This window comes from Gymnoscopelus microlampas (genome assembly GCF_963454915.1).
Source record: "Gymnoscopelus microlampas genome assembly, contig: SCAFFOLD_81, whole genome shotgun sequence".
In the NCBI taxonomy this organism is placed as follows: domain Eukaryota; kingdom Metazoa; phylum Chordata; class Actinopteri; order Myctophiformes; family Myctophidae; genus Gymnoscopelus; species Gymnoscopelus microlampas.
In genome coordinates, this window is record NW_028155758.1 from 129,615 (window position 1) to 151,238 (window position 21,624).

Sequence of the window (21,624 nt, forward strand, 5' to 3'; positions counted from 1 at the left end):
GCACGCTTATGAGAAACAAAAATAAATATTCACTACTACGACTACTTTTGTATTTGACATTTTCCAATTTCTCTAAATATTATAAACTTTCACATATCGCGTATGAAAAGGCTACTATGGGCTACAGTGAAGTCGGACCGAATGACTGAAACGTTTTTTCTTTTTTTACTCTTGGTGTGGGGATTATGTTATGAAAGAAGAGAAATTGCAACTGCTTTAGTCCATGGGAAACCATAAACCTACATCTAAATGAGTTGCCATATTTACATATTAACATTGAAACTCCGCAAGATATTCCTCTACACTTATTTAGTGAGAACATTGCTCCTCCTGGCCGCCCAGCCCCGCCCCTCGCCCCCTTCTGGCTTCAACCACCCGGGAGAAGACTGTTCGCGGGCTAGACACTGTTGTTAGCCTCATGCTAGCTGAGCAGTAAGCAGGGGGCTAGAGTTACACTGTTGTTAGCCTCATGCTAGCCGAGCAGTAAGCAGGGGCTAGAGTTACACTGTTTTTAGCCTCATGCTAGCTGAGCAGTAAGCAGGGGGCTAGACACTGTTGTTAGCCTCATGCTAGCTGAGCAGTAAGCAGGGGGCTAGACACTGTTGTTAGCCTCATGCTAGCTGAGCAGTAAGCAGGGGGCTAGAGTTACACTGTTGTTAGCCTCATGCTAGCTGAGCAGTAAGCAGGGGGCTAGACACTGTTGTTAGCCTCATGCTAGCTGAGCAGTAAGCAGGGGGCTAGACACTGTTGTTAGCCTCATGCTAGCTGAGCAGTAAGCAGGGGGCTAGAGTTACACTGTTGTTAGCCTCATGCTAGCTGAGCAGTAAGCAGGGGGCTAGACACTGTTGTTAGCCTCATGCTAGCTGAGCAGTAAGCAGAGGGCTAGACACTGTTGTTAGCCTCCTGCTAGCTGAGCAGTAAGCAGGGGGCTAGACACTGTTGTTAGCCTCCTGCTAGCTGAGCAGTAAGCAGGGGGCTAGACACTGTTGTTAGCCTCATGCTAGCTGAGCAGTAAGCAGGGGGCTAGACACTGTTGTTAGCCTCATGCTAGCTGAGCAGTAAGCAGGGGGCTAGAGTTACACTGTTGTTAGCCTCATGCTAGCTGAGCAGTAAGCAGGGGGCTAGAGTTACACTGTTGTTAGCCTCATGCTAGCTGAGCAGTAAGCAGGGGGCTGGACACTGGTGTTAGCCTCATGCTAGCTGAGCTAACGTTCAGTGTGAGAGGCAACACCGGGCTCGTTTTGGAATAATAAAGACTTTCGGACACTGTGTTCGTTTGTCCTTCCCCTCGTGCTGCTACCTTGCCGTGGTGGGGAGGCTTGCGTACCTCCGTGACTCTGAAAGCTATTCCGGAGGGGGTTCATACCCTCAGTAGGTGCAACCAAGCCGGGCAGGTTTTAGAGTAGAGGTCGGACGAAAAGCAGCACCTGGTCCTCCAGGTTGGGGGTTGGGCGTGGGGCCAACAACCCCACCCTGTAAAACATTTGCAGTTACAGAAACGACGACAAGAAAACTAAAAGAGGACACGGCACTGGGAGAGAAAAGCTCTTCAGCTCGAAGACGCATGACGTTGTGTGGTGAAAGCCAGGATCCCCTGGAAGCTGCAGGACCGACCACCCTTCTCTCAACCAGGGAAAACATAACCATTGGAACATGGAATGTAAGAACAATATACCAAGCAGGGAAAACATTTCAAATAGCACAAGAGATGAAAAACTACAATCTTGCACTACTGGGAATCAGCGAGGCAAGATGGACGCAAGCAGGACAAAAAAGATTGGTAAGTGGAGAGCTGCTGCTGTACTCGGGCCATGAAGATGAGGGTGCCCCACACACAGAAGGGGTAGCTCTCATGCTATCAAGATCTGCACAGAGGGCATTGATAGAATGGGAGGCCCATGGACCAAGGATCATTACAGCATCATTCAGAACAACAAACAAGAAGATAAAGATGAAGGTCATCCAATGCTACACACCAACAAACAACAGTGAAGAAGAAGAAAGGAGGAGTTCTACGACAGACTTCAGAACATCCTGGACAAACATTCAGAGAAAGATACCACCATTCTCATGGGAGACTTTAATGCAAAGGTAGGAGAAGTAAACATCGGATATGAAGAGGTGATGGGAACACATGGTCTGGGAGAAACAAGTGAAAACGGAGAGAAGTTCATGGACTTTTGTGCACTGAACAAGCTCGTTATCGGAGGCACCATCTTCCCCCATAAGAGGATCCATAAAGCAACATGGGTATCACCAGACCATACTACAGAGAACCAAATAGACCACATTTGCATAAGTAAGAAGTTCAGAAGATCACTACAGGATGTGAGAGTTAAAAGGGGAGCAGATGTAGCATCAGACCACCACTTGCTAACTGCTAGACTGAAACTCAAACTAAAGAAGAACAAAACGGAGAGAACAGCTAACAGACAGAAATACAACGTGAGCATATTGAGGGAGGCAGAAAAACAGGAAGAATACAGACTCAAACTCTCAAACAAATTTGAAGTTCTCCAGGACCTACTCGAAGACTGAAGCAGCATTGACAGCCAGTGGCAACACATTAAAGACACATTCACATCCACATGCCAAGAAGTGGTAGGATACAAGAAATTTCAACAAAAGGAGTGGATATCTACAGAAACTCAACAAAAGATCCAAGCAAGAAAAGAGAAAAAGGCAGCAGTGACAAATAGCCGCACGAGAGCATCAAAAGCAAAGGCACAACAAGAATACACGGATGTCAACAGAACGGTAAAGAGGAGCATTAAGGCAGACAAGCGGAAATACATCGACAACCTAGCAGAAGAAGCAGAGGAAGCAGCAAGAAACGGGAACATGAAACAGTTATACGACACCACCAGAAAGATGTCGGGCAAATATAGTAGGCCACAAAGACCGGTCAGGGATAAAGAAGGAAACAGCATTAAAACAAAGGACGGCCAATTACAGAGATGGGCAGAACACTTTGAGGAACTGCTTAATAGACCCCCACCAGCAAACCCCCCAGATATCCATCCAGCACAGACCGACCTCCCCATCAGCTGTGACATACCCAGCAGAGAGGAGATCAGGAAAGCCGTACAACAGCTGAAAAATGGAAAAGCAGCAGGGCCAGATAACATCCCGGCAGAAGCCCTAAAGACAGATGTTGATACCACCGTGAGCCTGCTGTATCCACTTTTCAAAAGGATCTGGGAAGAAGAAACCATACCATCAGAATGGAAAGAGGGCCTTATTAACAAGCTCCCAAAGAAAGGAGACCTGGGAAACTGCAATAATTATAGAGGGATCACCCTACTCTCTGTGCCAGGAAAAGTGCTAACTAAAGTCATACTGGAAAGAATTAAAGATGCAGTTGACCAGCAACTAAGAGATCAGCAAGCAGGATTCAGAAAGAATAGGTCATGTGTCGACCAGATTGCCACTCTCCGTATAATCATAGAGCATTAGAGTGGAACTCCCCGCTCTATGTCAACTTTGTCGAATACGAAAAGGCATTCGACAGTGTACATAGAGAGACCACCTGGAAGCTACTGAGACACCATGGAGTTCCCCCTAAGCTAGTGAACATAATTAAAAACAGTTATTCTGGAATGACCTGTAGAGTGATACACGAGGGACAGTTCACAAACCAGTTTGAGATCAAGACCGGGGTTAGACAGGGTTGTCTATTATCCCCATTCCTGTTTTTACTAGCCATTGACTGGATTATGAGAACAACAACAGCACAAAGGAAAAATGGAATCCGGTGGACATTATGGACACAGCTGGATGACTTAGATTTTGCAGACGACCTGGCACTATTATCACATAGTCACCATCAGATGCAAGACAAGACCAAAACACTTGCAGAAACTTCCACACAAGTAGGACTCAATATTCATGAAGGAAAAACTAAAACAATGAGGATAAATACGACCAGGGCAGAACCAATCTCTCTAGGAGTCCTTCACCTACTTGGGGAGCATCATCAGCAACCAGGGTGGTACGGATGCAGATGTGAAAGCTAGGATAGGCAAGGCAAGAACAGCATATTTACTTCTCAAGAACATCTGGCGCTCTAGAGAGATACAGCAAACAACAAAAATCAGAATATTCAACTCCAATGTAAAATCTGTCCTGCTTTATGGGTCAGAGACCTGGAGAATCACAAAGATAAATATAGCTGCAAGCAGCGATAATACGGGGCCAGTGAATAGAGAGAGAGAGAGACATGGAAACGGAATAGATTGAAGAGAGAGAGAGAGTGACATGGAAACAATAGATTGATGAGAGAGAGAGATGGAAACATAATGGTTTGATTGGACATCTCAACCTACTGCCAGTAACAGGATTCGAACTCTCAACCTTCAGACTAATAGGCTGCAACACTACCTATAGTGCTATAGCTTTGTCCAGGCTGATATTGTCTGTTGAAGATCATAAACTCTTGCCTTCTTTCATGAACCAAGCCCCTGTTTCACTAACACTAAGATCACTCGTTCACAAGCCATTTACCAATGAAGAAATTGTACATCTCCTCAGAACCAAAACTAATGAAAGTAGCCGATCTACAAGCTCACAAACCATGAAAAGTTGTGAGATTGTAGATCAGCTATTTTCAGAATGAAGTATGTTATACGTAAAAAACGTACTCTCAAATAAGCATTTCAGGTTATCTTTACCATTTGCACATGTATTCATTGATACAGTCATGTTGTTTGCAATTCAACTTAAATTAAGTCTACATCAAGTGAGGCTTGAACTGGCGACCTTGAGATTGTGAGGCATTCATTTAAGGGAGACGCCATTGGCCCAACAGACAAGTAACTGTGAAAAAGGAGATCACACAGATGATACAGTTTCACGCAAATAGCTGAAAAATCCTGGGTTTAAGTGTTTTTCAAACTGCTCAAAATTGCGGACAATCTAAGGGCGGAGCTTAATGGTCAAATCGATACGTGTGTTCCTCATGAGTCAAGGCACATGTGTAAGCAAGTTTCACGACTTTCGGCCAAACGAGGCATGACTTATGCCTGTTTAAAGTCTGCCTTTTCAAAAAATTGCTATAGCGCCCCCTTTTGGCCAATTGGAGTAAGATTGGTTTCAGTGATATTTGGAATGACCCTGTACATTTCTGCAAAGCTTCAAAGAAATGTGAGTCTGCATGTATGTTTTAGGCACAGATGAATAATTTTCATAAAACTGTAATAGTTAAAATCTATCTCCTCCTGGGATTTTTGAGCAATCTACACGAAACGTTTACCACTTGAACTTTGGACCTCTGCCTACAAAAATTTCCAACGGATTTTCCATAAGTGAAAAAATGCAGAAGTTAGGAGCCAATGACTGTTTTTCATATAATTCAAAATGGTGGGAGATCTAAAGGTCAGAGGTCAAAAGTCAGACCACGAAAGTTGTCGGGCATGAAGAGACGCATGTGTGTATCGAAGTTTCATGGTTGTAGGTCAAACAGGGCATGAGTTGTACCTGTTCAAAGTTGGCACTTTCAATTGAGTGCTATAGCGCCACCCTTTGACGAATGAGTGTGAGAATTATTTCTTGGTAGTTTTTCATGAGCATCTACCATATGGCCGAGTTTCGTAAAAAGCGTATGCACGGTTAAGCCAGAACTGGCAAAAACAAGTATTTTTCAAACTGCTCAAAATTGCGGAAAATCTAAGGGCGGAGCTTAATGGTCAAATCGATACGTGTGTTCCTCATGAGTCAAGGCACATGTGTAAGCAAGTTTCACGACTTTCGGCCAAACGAGGCATGACTTATGCCTGTTTAAAGTCTGCCTTTTCAAAAAATTGCTATAGCGCCCCCTTTTGGCCAATTGGAGTAAGATTGGTTTCAGTGATATTTGGAATGACCCTGTACATTTCTGCAAAGTTTCAAAGAAATGTGAGTCTGCATGTATGTTTTAGGCACTGATGAATAATTTTCATAAAACTGTAATAGTTAAAATCTATCTCCTCCTGGGATTTTTGAGCAATCTGCACGAAACGTTTAGCACTTGAACCTTGGACCACTGCCTACAAAAATTTCCAACGGATTTTCCATAAGTGAAAAAATGCAGAAGTTAGGAGCCAATGACTGTTTTTCATATAATTCAAAATGGTGGGAGATCTAAAGGTCAGAGGTCAAAAGTCAGAGGGTGAAAGTTGTTCAGCATGAGGAGACGCATATGTGTATCCAAGTTTCATGGCTGTAGGTCAAACAGGGCATGAGTTGTACCTGGTCAAAGTTGGCATTTTCAATTGAGTGCTATAGCGCCACCTTTGGACGAAAGATTGTGAGAATTATTTTTTGATAGTTTTTCATGACCATCTACCATATGGCCGAGTTTCGTAAAAAGCGACAGCGCGGTTCAGCCAGAACTGCGAAAAGTGGCAGAAGAAGAAGAAGAAGAAGAAGAAGAAGAAGAAGTGACAGAATACTGCCAATAACAATACGTGTACAGAGCAGAGCTCTGTCCCCGTAAATATAGCTGCAAGCAGCGATAATACGGGGCCAGTGAATAGAGAGAGAGAGAGACAGACATGGAAACGGAATAGATTGAAGAGAGAGAGAGTGACATGGAAACAATAGATTGATGAGAGAGAGAGATGGAAACATAATGGTTTGATTGGACATCTCAACCTACTGCCATTAACAGGATTCGAACTCTCAACCTTCAGACTAATAGGCTGCAACACTACCTATAGTGCTATAGCTTTGTCCAGGCTGATATTGTCTGTTGAAGATCATACACTCTTGCCTTCTTTCATGAACCAAGCCCCTGTTTCACTAACACTAAGATCACTCGTTCACAAGCCATTTACCGATGAAGAAATTGTACATCTCCTCAGAACCAAAACTAATGAAAGTAGCCGATCTACAAGCTCACAAACCATGAAAAGTTGTGAGATTGTAGATCAGCTATTTTCAGAATGAAGTATGTCATACGTAAAAAACGTACTCTCAAATAAGCATTTCAGGTTATCTTTACCATTTGCACATGTATTCATTGATACAGTCATGTTGTTTGCAATTCAACTTAAATTAAGTCTACATCAAGTGAGGCTTGAACTGGCGACCTTGAGATTGTGAGGCATTCATTTAAGGGAGACGCCATTGGCCCAACAGACAAGTAACTGTGAAAAAGGAGATCACACAGATGATACAGTTTCACGCAAATAGCTGAAAAATCCTGGGTTTAAGTGTTTTTCAAACTGCTCAAAATTGCGGACAATCTAAGGGCGGAGCTTAATGGTCAAATCGATACGTGTGTTCCTCATGAGTCAAGGCACATGTGTAAGCAAGTTTCACGACTTTCGGCCAAACGAGGCATGACTTATGCCTGTTTAAAGTCTGCATTTTCAAAAAATTGCTATAGCGCCCCCTTTTGGCCAATTGGAGTAAGATTGGTTTCAGTGATATTTGGAATGACCCTGTACATTTCTGCAAAGTTTCAAAGAAATGTGAGTCTGCATGTATGTTTTAGGCACAGATGAATAATTTTCATAAAACTGTAATAGTTAAAATCTATCTCCTCCTGGGATTTTTGAGCAATCTGCACGAAACGTTTACCACTTGAACTTTGGACCTCTGCCTACAAAAATTTCCAACGGATTTTCCATAAGTGAAAAAATGCAGAAGTTAGGAGCCAATGACTGTTTTTCATATAATTCAAAATGGTGGGAGATCTAAAGGTCAGAGGTCAAAAGTCAGACCACGAAAGTTGTCGGGCATGAAGAGACGCATGTGTGTATCGAAGTTTCATGGTTGTAGGTCAAACAGGGCATGAGTTGTACCTGTTCAAAGTTGGCACTTTCAATTGAGTGCTATAGCGCCACCCTTTGACGAATGAGTGTGAGAATTATTTCTTGGTAGTTTTTCATGAGCATCTACCATATGGCCGAGTTTCGTAAAAAGCGTATGCACGGTTAAGCCAGAACTGGCAAAAACAAGTATTTTTCAAACTGCTCAAAATTGCGGAAAATCTAAGGGCGGAGCTTAATGGTCAAATCGATACGTGTGTTCCTCATGAGTCAAGGCACATGTGTAAGCAAGTTTCACGACTTTCGGCCAAACGAGGCATGACTTATGCCTGTTTAAAGTCTGCCTTTTCAAAAAATTGCTATAGCGCCCCCTTTTGTCCAATTGGAGTAAGATTGGTTTCAGTGATATTTGGAATGACCCTGTACATTTCTGCAAAGTTTCAAAGAAATGTGAGTCTGCATGTATGTTTTAGGCACAGATGAATAATTTTCTTTAAACTGTAATAGTTAAAATCTATCTCCTCCTGGGATTGAAAAAATGCAGAAGTTAGGAGCCAATGACTGTTTTTCATATAATTCAAAATGGTGGGAGATCTAAAGGTCAGAGGTCAAAAGTCAGAGGGTGAAAGTTGTTCAGCATGAGGAGACGCATATGTGTATCCAAGTTTCATGGCTGTAGGTCAAACAGGGCATTAGTTGTACCTGGTCAAAGTTGGCATTTTCAATTGAGTGCTATAGCGCCACCTTTGGACGAAAGATTGTGAGAATTATTTTTTGATCGTTTTTCATGACCATCTACCATATGGCCGAGTTTCGTAAAAAGCGACAGCGCGGTTCAGGCCAGAACTGCGAAAAGTGGCAGAAGAAGAAGAAGAAGAAGAAGTGACAGAATACTGCCAATAACAATACGTGTACAGAGCAGAGCTCTGTCCCCGTAACTATAAATAAAGTGCAAACCTTCATCAACAAATGTCCCAGAAGAATCCTGAATATACACTGGCCGGACAATATTAGCAACAACGATCTGTGGACAAAAACTAAACAACTCCCAGCAACAGACAAAATTGGACGAAGAAGATGGAGCTGGATCGGGCACACACTGCGCATGGGTGTTCACTCTCCATTCCGACATCTCACCACTCCGACTAGTGGCTTCCGCGTGCGGTTAGGGTTAGGGTTAGGGTTAGGTATAGGGTTCGTCAACGTCGGAAAGGCGACATGTCGGAAAGGAGAAATGCACCCCTGCGCAAGCCAGAGTCAAACACCACCAGACAGGCAGTTGACCCAGCTCTATCTACAAGCTCATAGCGCGGCACCGAGTGCCGCGCTATGAGCTCGTAGATCTGCTATTTTTAGAAAAATCTTGAAAATGTGTGCAAATCTTTAAATATATATATATATATATATATATATATATATATATATATATATATATATATATATATATATATATATATATATATATATATATTTCTTTTAACATTTGTAACATATTTTTGTTCCAGGGACCCCCAGAAGCAAAGATTTGAGTTATACATATATTCAAAGATTTGCACACATTTTCACGTTTAAAAAAAAAAATAGCAGATCTACAAGCTCATAGCGCGGCACTCGGTGCCGCGCTATGAGCTTGTAGATCTGCTATTTTTTGAATAGCCAAATAAATCTAAAATGACACAAATACGTCCCCGGATTGAATGGGTTAACAGCTATAACAGATGACGTCACACTGGTTGGAAATGAAACCCATAGACCATATTCACATGGCGGCCATATTGCCATTAAGTCAATGAAATGCCACCCCAGTTGCCACAGCAACGCAATGTTAAATTCCAAAATGGCCACTGTGTGAATATGCACTATTCTGTCAGGTCTCACTAGGACACGCCTCACTAGCCAACACACAGGAGGAGGTTGTTGACACAACCCCCAAACAACAGGTTGAAAATTGATTGGATGAAACGATCACCTGTGCGTCCAGTCTCAATGTTAGTGAACAAATCATTGGTCTGTAACCAGGCTAAGTCTGAACTCAGTGTGAGGTTGGTTTAACTGACTCCTGGTGTCTGATGGGAGAGAGAGACGTCGTCTTTTCCACTGAAACGTGCTGCTGTGTATGGAACCGTAAGAGACACTGAACTGTTATCATGTCGTTGGGTGAGTTAACCACAGAGTTATAGTTATAATAAGACACTCGTGGGGGGGGGGGGGGGTTGGGACAAGGGTTTTCTTATTGAAAAAGAAGTGGAAGATATTGGTCTGAAACTTAACAGATGCCACATGCAGATGTTGAGATGACCAAAACAATTGCTAAGCACAGAGTTCATGTGGAAAGAGCCATTGGCAAAATTGAAAACTTTAAGATTATTTCTGGTAAGATCCCAAATACTCGTCTAGGTAATATTATATGGTATGTGGTTAGCATGCTGTCCAACTTCCAACCACACATCATCAAAGACGAGTGATCGAACTCCTTGACATTGAAAATGTTTTGCTTTTCCTCAATGTGATTCCGAAGGTTGGTTTCTTTTTCCTTTTTTTTTCTTGTTGGAATAAAGGGTTGATGGTACAATCTCTACTACCCACTATACTGAAACTTGTGGAATGAAATTTGTATTGAAACAATACTCTCAGTTCAGCCAAGTGCTTTTCATTTACCTGATGGCTCAAACCACTTCCAAGGGGGTATTTGCTTCCTCCTACAGCTACCTCGACAGGGGGTCTGTTGGCCAAATAGCTGATGGGTGCTCCTGTCTGTCGCTGCAGCAGGCTCAAGTCCTCCTCTGTTATGGAGTTGCTCCTCATCCTAGCAAAAAACAAAAAAAGAGTGTACTGCTATGAATGATCCCATAGGAACTTGGTTGTTAACAAATATCTTTATGTTACTGTATGTGTGGACCTCATAAAGATGAGCTGATGATATGCATCAGCCAATGGTTTCTTAAGAAATAAACTTAAATCAAAAGAGGCATGGCGCATATTGTGAGTTAACCTTGTTTGTAAATAATTTAATAATGATTTAATAATACGTCTGAATACCCCTGCCCCCCGTTCATCTTGAATTTACCTTTTCCCAGTGTAGTGACAGTCAACAGGTCTCCGTTTGCGGTCTTTCTTGGCTCTTTCGACCACGACGGACGATATGGGCACCCGGTTTATTTTGGGTCCTCTGGGTTTGTGCCATTGTTGTGGCAAACTAGTGCACGATCTTATTGGGCTTTGTAGTTGTGCTTTCATGACATCCAGAGTGTGAATCAAACCCACGATGTGGGAACAATATCCAGGTGCGCTAAAAACAAATGGAAAACAGGATGATTTAGCAATGGGCTAAAACACATTAGCCCTGAAACGTGACTGAGTCCCCCCGGTTTATAGCGGTGTTCGATTTTTTTTTAGATTGCCAACTCTCACATGTACATGAACGTTCAGATTTCAAATATAAAGTGCTGACCCCACGGATGTTACAAGGCGACCCGGACCGCGATAATTACCCGCGTCTCCCGTATTGTTCAATAAAAAGCATTTTAATCTCATCGCCGGCCATTTTCTTTTATTTATTTTTTTTGTAATGTATCAGAGTGCAATACACCTCCCAACCATTAGTGTCGCATGGTTGAAAGTGTCGGAGACAATTTGGAGAAAATGGCCGGCGATCGGATTAAAATACTTTTTATTTAACAATACGGGAGATACGGGTACTTATCGCGGTCCGGGTCGCCTTGTAACATCCGTGGCTCTGGGGTAAGCACTTGCCACTTTATATTTGAAATCTGAACGTTTATGTACATGTGAGAGTTGGCAATGTAACAATCGAACACCGCTATAAACCAGGAGGACTCGGCACCTCATGTGAACCATGGCTAAAAACACATAGCGCTTTTATCCAAAGCGCTTTGCAATGATTGTGCCATTCACCCATTCACACACACATTCATACACCGATGGAGGAGGAAACCATGCAAGGCACCAACCTGCTCATCGGGAGCAATTAGGGGTTCAGAGTCTTGCTCAAGGACACTTCTCTGGGGGAGCACCCCAGCCCGGGATCTAACTGGGAACCTTGCGGTTTCCAGTTCACTCTACCCGGCCATTCTACCCCTGAGCCACTGCCGCCCACTGTTGCTAGTGTACTGAGATTTTCACTGGCAGTACAAACAATTGCCCCAATTTCTTTCACTGGTGAGATCAACCGTTCTCCCTTTTACTCTATATTTTGAAAACACTGTAAAATACAGTGTACATTGATATCCCATGATAGTGTTGATTTTGACAGCAAATGTTTATTTAGTTTTAGTCATATATAATAGTCTAGTCATAGTCTTTTGAATAAAATTCCATATAGTTTTTGTCATATTTTAGACATTTGAAAAGTTTTAGTTTTTGTCTAGTTTTAGTCGACTAAATATCATAAGATTATAGTCGACTAAATCTACAGTTGATTTAGTCGACTAAAATGTATGTTGGCGGTGCCTTGATGGTGTCGTAATGGCTGATTTTATACTTGGTTGCATGCTGAAAATAGCAGATCTACAAGCTCACAACGGGTCTGCGACACATTGTGAGCTTGCAGATCTGCTATTTTCAGAGCGAAACCAAGCATATTACTTGTCTTTTAGTTCTCCTGGATCTCTGCTCCACTAGTTCTACTGGATCTCTTCTCCACTAGTCTTAGTTCTACTTGATCTCTTCTCCACTAGATCCCTCACTAACCTTTTAGTTTAGCTTTTATTTGTTGACGAAATTGTTGATATATTTAGTCTTAGTTTTAGTCTTAGTTTTAGTCTTAGTTTTAGTCTTAGTTTTAGTCTTAGTTTTAGTCAACCATGATTTACTTTGAATACATTTTAGCAGGTACACTTATTTGTCCACGGTTCACATTTACCCACACTACAACGGTCACCCCCAAACCTTCTCACCTGGGTCAAATCCTACTAAATGTACACTTTACTTTACTTTGGCGTCAAGTGCAGATATCAAGCAAAACTGAATGTTCTTTATGTTCCTAATCCCTGTAGGTTAATAGTTTACCGTTCTAACGTAACCACTGTTTGTACCTTATGTCTCATCTTTACCGTTTCACAGAACCTTGCAGACATTGACAGAGCAAAGTTGAGGTAGAATTTATTTTTTATTAAATTCCGTTTTACCCAACCTCCAAACATTCTAACTTCCATGTTCACATTTAAACAGTCAGTGTAATTTTTTAAGTTCACAATCAGGTCCTGCTCAATAGTGCAATTTAACAGGAACATAAAACAAAATAAATGTGCAAACGGTATAGTTTTAACACATTTGACAAAGTATGAAAATAAAATTAAAAATGCAATTTAACAGTTAAAGTTCAGTTTGAACAAAGTGGTCACAGGATAGAGTCCAAACTAACAGCAAAATCCCTTTCTGTAGTGAGGCGTTTATAAGGAATAATATTAACATGGACAAAACATGCTGGATATTAAGACTACATTTTGGGATGTTGGCTGTATGTTGTCAAATGTATTAATCTATATTTTGTTGTTGATCAAATGTGGGGTTTTGTAGTGTGATTTTGATGTGAACATGCATGCGCTGCCACTAACAATCAATGAGACAGACAGCTGTTGTGCAGTTCACTTGTTCTACTGGGTAGTTCTAGTAAAATGGTAGCTTGAACGTTTTAAAACGCAAGTGTAGGTAGGCTACATTAATGATGCTAAAATAATTGGACCACATCGGTCTAATACTTTCTCTCTCTCTCTCTCTCTCTCTCTCTCTCTCTCTCTCTCTCTCTCTCTCTCTCTCTCGCACGCGCTCTCTCTTGCTCTCTCTTGCTCTCTCTCTCTCCAGCTCTCCGGTCTCTCCTCTCTCTCTATCAAAAGCATTGCTTGGCTTGCGCGCATTTTAAGCTGGAATATAGGCTCGAAATCAACCCTACCCACTGTTTATGCAGTGTTTCACTTGATGTTGAGTCTCAACTAACTGGTGTCTACCGTATTGACAGCAGAGGAAACGGTGAAATCAGCGTGGGGGGGGGGGGGGGGGGGGGGGGCATGGGGCATCACGGCCACTTGTGTTTTATTTTGTTCATTACTGTTACATTCAGTGTGTCCCATATTGGTTCACAACGGGACGATGGGACCCTGCCCTGGTCGGCAACGCCGCAAGTAACTTGGCTAATTATAATAGTAATTTCTCCACGCTGTAGATAGGCCTTTCTACTAATTAGTATTCATTTGTAACAAGAACAAAAACAACACTGGGATCTCGGGAACCTAACCTACCACCTACCCCCCCCCCCCTCTCTCTTTCTTCTTTTGTACATATTTTTCACTCTTCATACCAGTAAAGTATCATTCATAGTCGGACGTAAGGATACGTAACGAGCGCCGGCGCTCCTTGCGTTGTCGTTTTTTACTCCCCCTCCGTCACTTACGGCTCCCGTTTTTCCGTCCGTTCAGTCGACATTCACCGTCAGGCCGACGCACGTTCACTACGTTTTGCCTGTTGTACCACTGGGCTACAATGCTAGTTTCATAGTTTCATAGCATTGTAACCTGTTGCCAGACTTTGTGAGAGAAATAAGTAACCAGGTCTATGAAAACAAGCCCAAAAGAATCGACTTGGCCACATATGAACAGTGGTGGAAAAAGTACTCAAATGTTTTACTTAAGTAAAAGTATCACTACTCCAATGCAGAAGTACTCTGTTACAAGTAAAAGTTTGGAATTAAAAAAGTACAAAAGTATTGGTATCAGAAGTAAAAGTACAACATTTTTTGAAAATAGCAGATCTACAAGCTACGAGCTTGTAGATCGGCTATTTTCAAATAGCCTATGTATAAAATAGGGCTAAAGTGGTTAATGTATGTTTCATAATATCATCATTTATATCTGAAAAGTAACTAGTAACTAAAGTTTTCAAATAATTGTAGTGGAGTAAAAGTACAATATTTGCCTCTGAGATGTAGTGGTGGTGGTTTACTAGTAAAAGTAAAAGTATTGGAAATTGGAAATACTCAAGTAAAGTACAATTACCTCAACATTTACTTAAGTACAGTACTTAAGTAAATGTACTTATTTACTTTACACCACTGCATATGAAAATAGCAGATCTACAATATATATTAGAGAATCACTGGTTTAAATAGTAATTGGCCCAAATAAGCAACTACACTTTAGAAACAAGCCCAAATAAACCCGCAACCACCAATAAAAAATTGCTTGTTTGTTTACAAGCAACTATACAGAAAAATAAGCCCAAAGTCGCTTATAATAAGCAGACATGGCAACATTGGGTACGTGCAATCTCTCCCTCCTGAGCGACCATGCATGTGTCCGTAAAGAACGGACGGAATCCCTCACCGCCTGACGCACGTTAAAGACCCATCTAGGGACTTTGAACGGGCCTTAACCTGTAAACTGATTGTATGACATTCTGTATAGTAGTGTGTATCTGTCTGTCTCTTATATGTCATCATGATTTGTGTGCATGGGGATCTCATCTAAGTGCTTAACTGAGCTATCCAGTTTAGTAGACCTTGTATTGCGAATTTGTACTTCCACGTACTGTTATGTACTGTTCTCATGTCTTACTAAATAAAGTACATCAATCAATCAATCAAACCGAAGTCAGTTCCCGGGATTCCCGGTGTTAAACCCTACTGCTTACAGGTGGCTGCAATTCGGAACTGGCCCCTGTAAAAAGTTAAAGAAACTTTCATGTCTGCTTATTATAAGCGAGTTTGGACACATTTTTCTGTGACGTTGCTTGTAAATATTGGTGGTTGTGGGTTGTGTATTTTGGGGCTTTTTTTTAAAGTGTAGTTGATTATTTGGGCTTGCTTCACAATTTTAGAATGATTTTAACCAGTGGATCTCAATAATCTTTATGTCATGGACCTCAAAATTAATATGTACCCCCATCAGAAAATGTTTTGTGGCAGGGAGCCCCGTACCAGATTTGTTTCAAAGATATGTTCAAATATTTCACATTTTATTTCAAGATCTTTTTTTGAAAAAAAATATCAGATTTACAAGCTCACAACGCGTGGCATTGTTTGAGCCACTGTGACAAATGCACATGAATAACGTTGGAGCCCAGCGGAGGAAGGAACCTGCTGTTGCTGCCGTACGTGCAGGGACGTGCACAGATAGACTCTAGGTGGTGCTAGAGCACCTGCCCTTTGCCCTCTTGACCAGAAGTGCCCTTTTGAAAAAAAGAAAAAAACACGTTTTTTTTCCAGTTTACAGCAGGGGTCTTCAACAGGGGGTCCGGGACCCCTAGGGGGTCCTCAGAGTTACTACAGGGGGTCCGCCAAATCTTTATGTGATATGATTTTTCTTTTTACCATAACCACTCGAAACCTAGCATCCCTTTTCTGAGGAGAACTTTAGCCAAAAATAGCCGATCTACAAGCTCACAACGCCTCGCGCTGCGAGGCGTTGTGGGCTTGTAGATCGGCTATTTTTGGCAAAGAGGTATAGGTGTAGAGGGAAAAAAGAGCAGACCAAGTAAACAAAAGGTGCGCAAGGTGCCCTTTTTTTTTACTTGAGCACCTGCCCCTCAAAATGTCTGTGCACGCCACTGCGTACGTGGGACATCGAGACACCGGTCGGTGTGTGGAGACGGGAGGAGCCGAGGCCGGTGAGATAAAACCAAGAGTCCAGTTCTTTCTGGATTACAAACTACAGGGTTACAACCTTAGATACGATTTGGGCCGCGTCGTGCGGAAGAGACTTTTCATTTCATTTGGATTAAGGAAATTTGCGTTTGCGGAAGCGCGGTAAAGGAGAGGACGATCACAGGGACTATTTATTATTTAGATAACCGTTATTTAAATAATAAATAGTCCCTGTTATTAACAGGTGTGTGTGTGTGTAGCAGACTTCTAAACACTGTGTGTGGTTGTTTATTGTTTATATTTACATTGTGATCCGCGGGGTTACAAAGGACAGTGGGATTTGTTTCTGTTGGGAGGGACCTGTGAAACGATTATTGTTTGTTGATTTGTTTGTTTGTTTGTTTGTTTATTTTATTTATCAGGGACAGAGAGAGACAGGGACAGGAGTACTTTTCGAAGTGTACTCAAATCAGTAATAAGTATTATTTTAGTACCGTTTTTTTTTTTCTTTGGTTAATAATTATCCTTTCAGTTATAAAGGCCGATTGTTACACCTGTTGGAGACTGGCTAAAGACAACAGACAAATTGTGCAATGTAATAATTTGTAACCCTTCAGACAGCCGTCTCCGCACGTCCGTTGAATTGGTGAAATTAAGAGCAGACAAGACTTAAAATTAAGTGTATTTAATAATAAAGCAGTAAGTTAAAATAATTACAGATTGAATATAGAAATGTACTTAACAGAGATCTCTGGGCTCCCAATGAACTTTCCTTAACAAACAAGTTATGTTCCCTCTAGTTCATGAGGTCTAGCGGGTCTCTCTCTCCCTGGAGCCTATATGCCTATTATCATGAACAGTTTATCAGTAGAAGTCCCCATTGGTCCGCCAGGTTCTCTTCCGCAGGGTGTGTGAGTAGCCCCCCTTGATTTACAGGTTCGACCGATGACCGGATCTCACAGGCCGAGTCCCTCGCACCTGCGGAATGCAATCACAACCTCCCTAACTAGTGGATGCAGATATCATTGTAAGCCTCCTCTGTCTCAGTGTCAGCCCGGAACAGGGGAGTGAGTTTTTGTCTATACTGGGTGATCACACACAGAGTTCCGCTATGCAAGCAGATTAATATGAACATATTTATCACAATAACTCTACTTCTAAGAATATCATACTAACAGAGCTATAATGATTTCATAGGGTAATAATGTATTTTCTTTGGGTGTTTATTCACAACAATGAAACAACAGTATTTAGGACACACATATGCTCTTAGTCTAACCAACTGCTAATAACTAAAGCTTAAAAGGATATAAGTTGCCAACACACCACAGATGAATATTGTGAAAATAGCAGATCTACAAGCTCTTAACACCTCGCACTTTGAGGTGTTGTGAGCTTGTAGATCGGCTATTTTCAAAATGCTTGCCTTTCTTCGGTAATATTTGACAATTTGGCCAAATGTTTGACAATTTTTTTAATAGTATAGTTGGTTACTTTTGACACAGTACTGGTCTTATTAGTTTATTTTTATTTGTCGTTCTATCTGTATTAAAAAGGTCTTAAAAGTCCTTAAATGGTCTCTTAAAGACACATTTTTTTTACTCAAATCTTTGCTTCTGGGGGTCCATGGAACAACATATTGTATTTTCAGGTGGGGGTCCGTGGCCAAATGCATATCATTTTGGGGGTCCTTGACATGACAAAGTTTGAGAACCACTGATATTATAGCAATATAGTTTAAAAAAAAAAAAAACTGTTAGTATTTATTTATTTGTAGAAACTCGGTGCCGCTCTATGAGCTTGTAGATCTGCTATTTTTGAATAGTCAAAGGAATTAAAAAAATACGTTCCCGGTCTTAAGGAGTTCAGGAAATGTCAAAATGTTGAACATATATCATGATAAATGTAAATGCCTCTTAGCTGCACATAGTGTTTGTTGAGTCAATATCTCTGCTTTTTAGAAACAATTGAAAATAAAAATGACACATAATGTTGAGTACTTTGTTGACACGTATTGAAAGAAAAAGGTACACAAGAGACATAACATACTTAACAGGGGAATATATTGGTTAAATATGGTTGAATATTTAACACCTAAATGTAGTGTATGGATAAAATGTTTTGTTTTGTGTAAGGTGATTATGGCCATTATGATTCATTTTCTGTTGACATGGTTCACTCATAGGGGGCGCTGTGGGGAAAAAGCAGCACATGTAGCAAAAGTTCCACAGGAAGTGAGGTATCAGGAACAACTATAAAAGTACAGGAAGTGAGGCGGCCGTGGGTTCCATTTTAGGTTTTGAAAAAAGTGTTTGGTGGTGTTTGAGAAGGAGACTCTTACTAAACCAGCCTATACAGCCTCTACTAAACCACTGAGCAGTGTGGCCGGAGAACTTATGGATCTGGAAGGAGAGAAGTTTGGTGGAGGAACATTTCTGAGGGTTTAGCTCTGAAGCCAGTCAGAGCTTTTGGACAAAGAAACCCATGTGACTGACCCTGACTTGAAGGTTGGTTGAGGAATATACTTTTTTATGTAATGTATTGCCTTTTCATTTGATGACTTTGGGGACCGCCTGATTTTCGGAAAATATAAGATCGACAATATCTGTTTGAATACTTTTGGATTACTTTTGGATTACTATACTCATTGGAGACATTGAGACAAGTGTACTGATCGTTTAATTGAATTGAATAGAATTATTATTTTGGTTGATTAATATTGGGTCAGATAAAATACTGCATTTAATTTCAAAAGCAACAGTTTAGTGTTATTTTTGGTCTGCAATACAGTTTGTTTACAGTATAAAGAATTACTGCCGCAGGTACAGGACCTTTATTTCTTTAATACAACTTTATGGTTCTGATTGTTATAAAGTGGCTTCATGTTAACAGAGCTGTTAAAAAGATACAATGATCATCTAAAAGGACCAGTACATGTTCTCATACTGTGACTACATAGCGGGGCGATGTCTTACACAACCTGGCTGAAGTTACGTAAGAGAGAAACACAGGAGCGTAGCTTTAGACACGCCCCTTATGATAGAAGAGTTCCAGCGTTGTACATTCAACCATTTAAACCACACACAGCGTTGCAGTGAACAGAACAGGCTGGATCAAAGCATACACATTCATGTAGGGTAAGTGTTATCCATCAATATACTAGAACACATCCCTCTAGTCTGGTCTGCTGGGATAAAGGTTCATGTCTGCTGTTCTCACCTTTATCTTTATGAAGGTTAATGTTGTGCTGTGTTTTATACAATGTATTACAACCACTTGTAATTATGTATCAACGTTTGGTTGAATGTAAAATACAAACAATGTAGGAGAACTTTTAGTTTGTTCCTTTTCTCTCTGTCTCTCTACCTTCTGTATCAGTCTGTTTAGTTCTGTGTGTGTGTGTGTGTGTGTGTGTGTGTGTGTGTGTGTGTGTGTGTGTGTGTGTGTGTGTGTGTGTGTGTGTGTGTGTGCGTGCGTGCGTGCGATGGCAGTGCGGAGGTGAGACGCATGTGGACACCAGCAGTGTTAATGTTGTTGACTAAGACTAAGAGACTAAACAATGTCAGAAAACTAAAATATGTCTCAAACTAAATGGAGTTTTATTCTAAAGACTAAATCAGAATTTTCTGTCAAAATGAACTCTGGAGCTAGTGTTGTTTTTTGTAACATCTAACAACCACACCGTTGTACCAGTGTTAATGTAGTACAGTAGGTGCAGATTTAACATGCATTTTGCAACGCTGCTGCTTGTGCCATGGACTGTGTGTGTGTGTGTGTGCGTGCGTGTGTGTGTGTGTGTGTGTGTGTGTGTGTGTGTGTGTGTGTGTGTGTGTGCGCGCGCGCGCGCGTGTAAAGCATGTTGGAGAGAGGTTGTTTAAATGCAATATTTCTGTCTTAATTCTCTCTCTTGTTAGAACTTGTTTGGCTGAAACCAAAGTGGAAACAAACACATTCTCTCTCACTTGCGCTCTGTCTCTCGTTCTGGCTTTCTCTCTTTATCTCTCCCTCTCTCTCACCTCTCACCCCCCCCCCCCCCCCCCTACTGTCAACTGTCACTCTAGCAGAGTCACTTTTATTTCTAAATGTCTCATGCATGAGCGAGGAACGCACGTGGGCGTGCACAATGTTTAACATGAGCTGAGTTCACATGCACACAATCTGCTGTGTGTGTGTGTGTGTGTGTGTGTGTGTGTGTGTGTGTGTGTGTGTGTGTGTGTGTGTGTGTGTGTGTGTGTGTGTGTGTGTGTGTGTGTGTGTGTGTGTGTGCGTGCGTGCGTGCGTGCGTGCGTGCGTGTGCGCGCGTGCGTGCGCGACAATGGTGGCACGGAGGTGAGACGCCTGTTGACGCCAGCAGTGTTAATTTTGTTGACTAAGGGCAGCTACACCCTGTAGGACTTTTAAAGAGCTTTTGTGCGCACTCCGCCATCTCTCTTTGATTCTGTGGGGACCGGCTGTATAGTTTATCCATAAAGGACTGGAAGTGGTTAACCCCACCAACATCTTTCACTGCATCAGATACAACCAATTCCAGCCTATGGTTAAGACAGTGCCAAATAATAATATTGAGGTAGCGCTCTGATAATCTCTTGACAACACCTGATTTTCTACCCAACATCACACTAGCGCCATCACTTGTGAATGCAATCACATGTTTTTTAAGGTAGTGATCATCAAAACCATGCCTATTAAAAAACAGGCTAACATACTGTGTTCTATTGTCTCTGCTTTTTGGTCTGAGAACTCGATCAGTTCTAAAAACAGTCTCTTGTCGGCTCACATTTTAAATGAATAGTTTACTGATAATCCTATAGTTTACTGAGAAACTACACTGTCTCTGTATTCTATGATCCTATAGTTTACTGAGACACTACACTGTCTCTCTGTATTCTATGATCCTATAGTTTACTGAGACACTACACTGTCTCTGTATTCTATGATCCTATAGTTTACTGAGACACTACACTGTCTCTCTGTATTCTATGATCCTATAGTTTACTGAGACACTACACTGTCTCTCTGTATTCTATGATCCTATAGTTTACTGAGAAACTACACTGTCTCTCTGTATTCTATGATCCTATAGTTTACTGAGAAACTACACTGTCTCTCTGTATTCTATGATCCTATAGTTTACTGAGAAACTACACTGTCTCTGTATTCTATGATCCTATAGTTTACTGAGACACTACACTGTCTCTCTGTATTCTATGATCCTATAGTTTACTGAGACACTACACTGTCTCTGTATTCTATGATCCTATAGTTTACTGAGACACT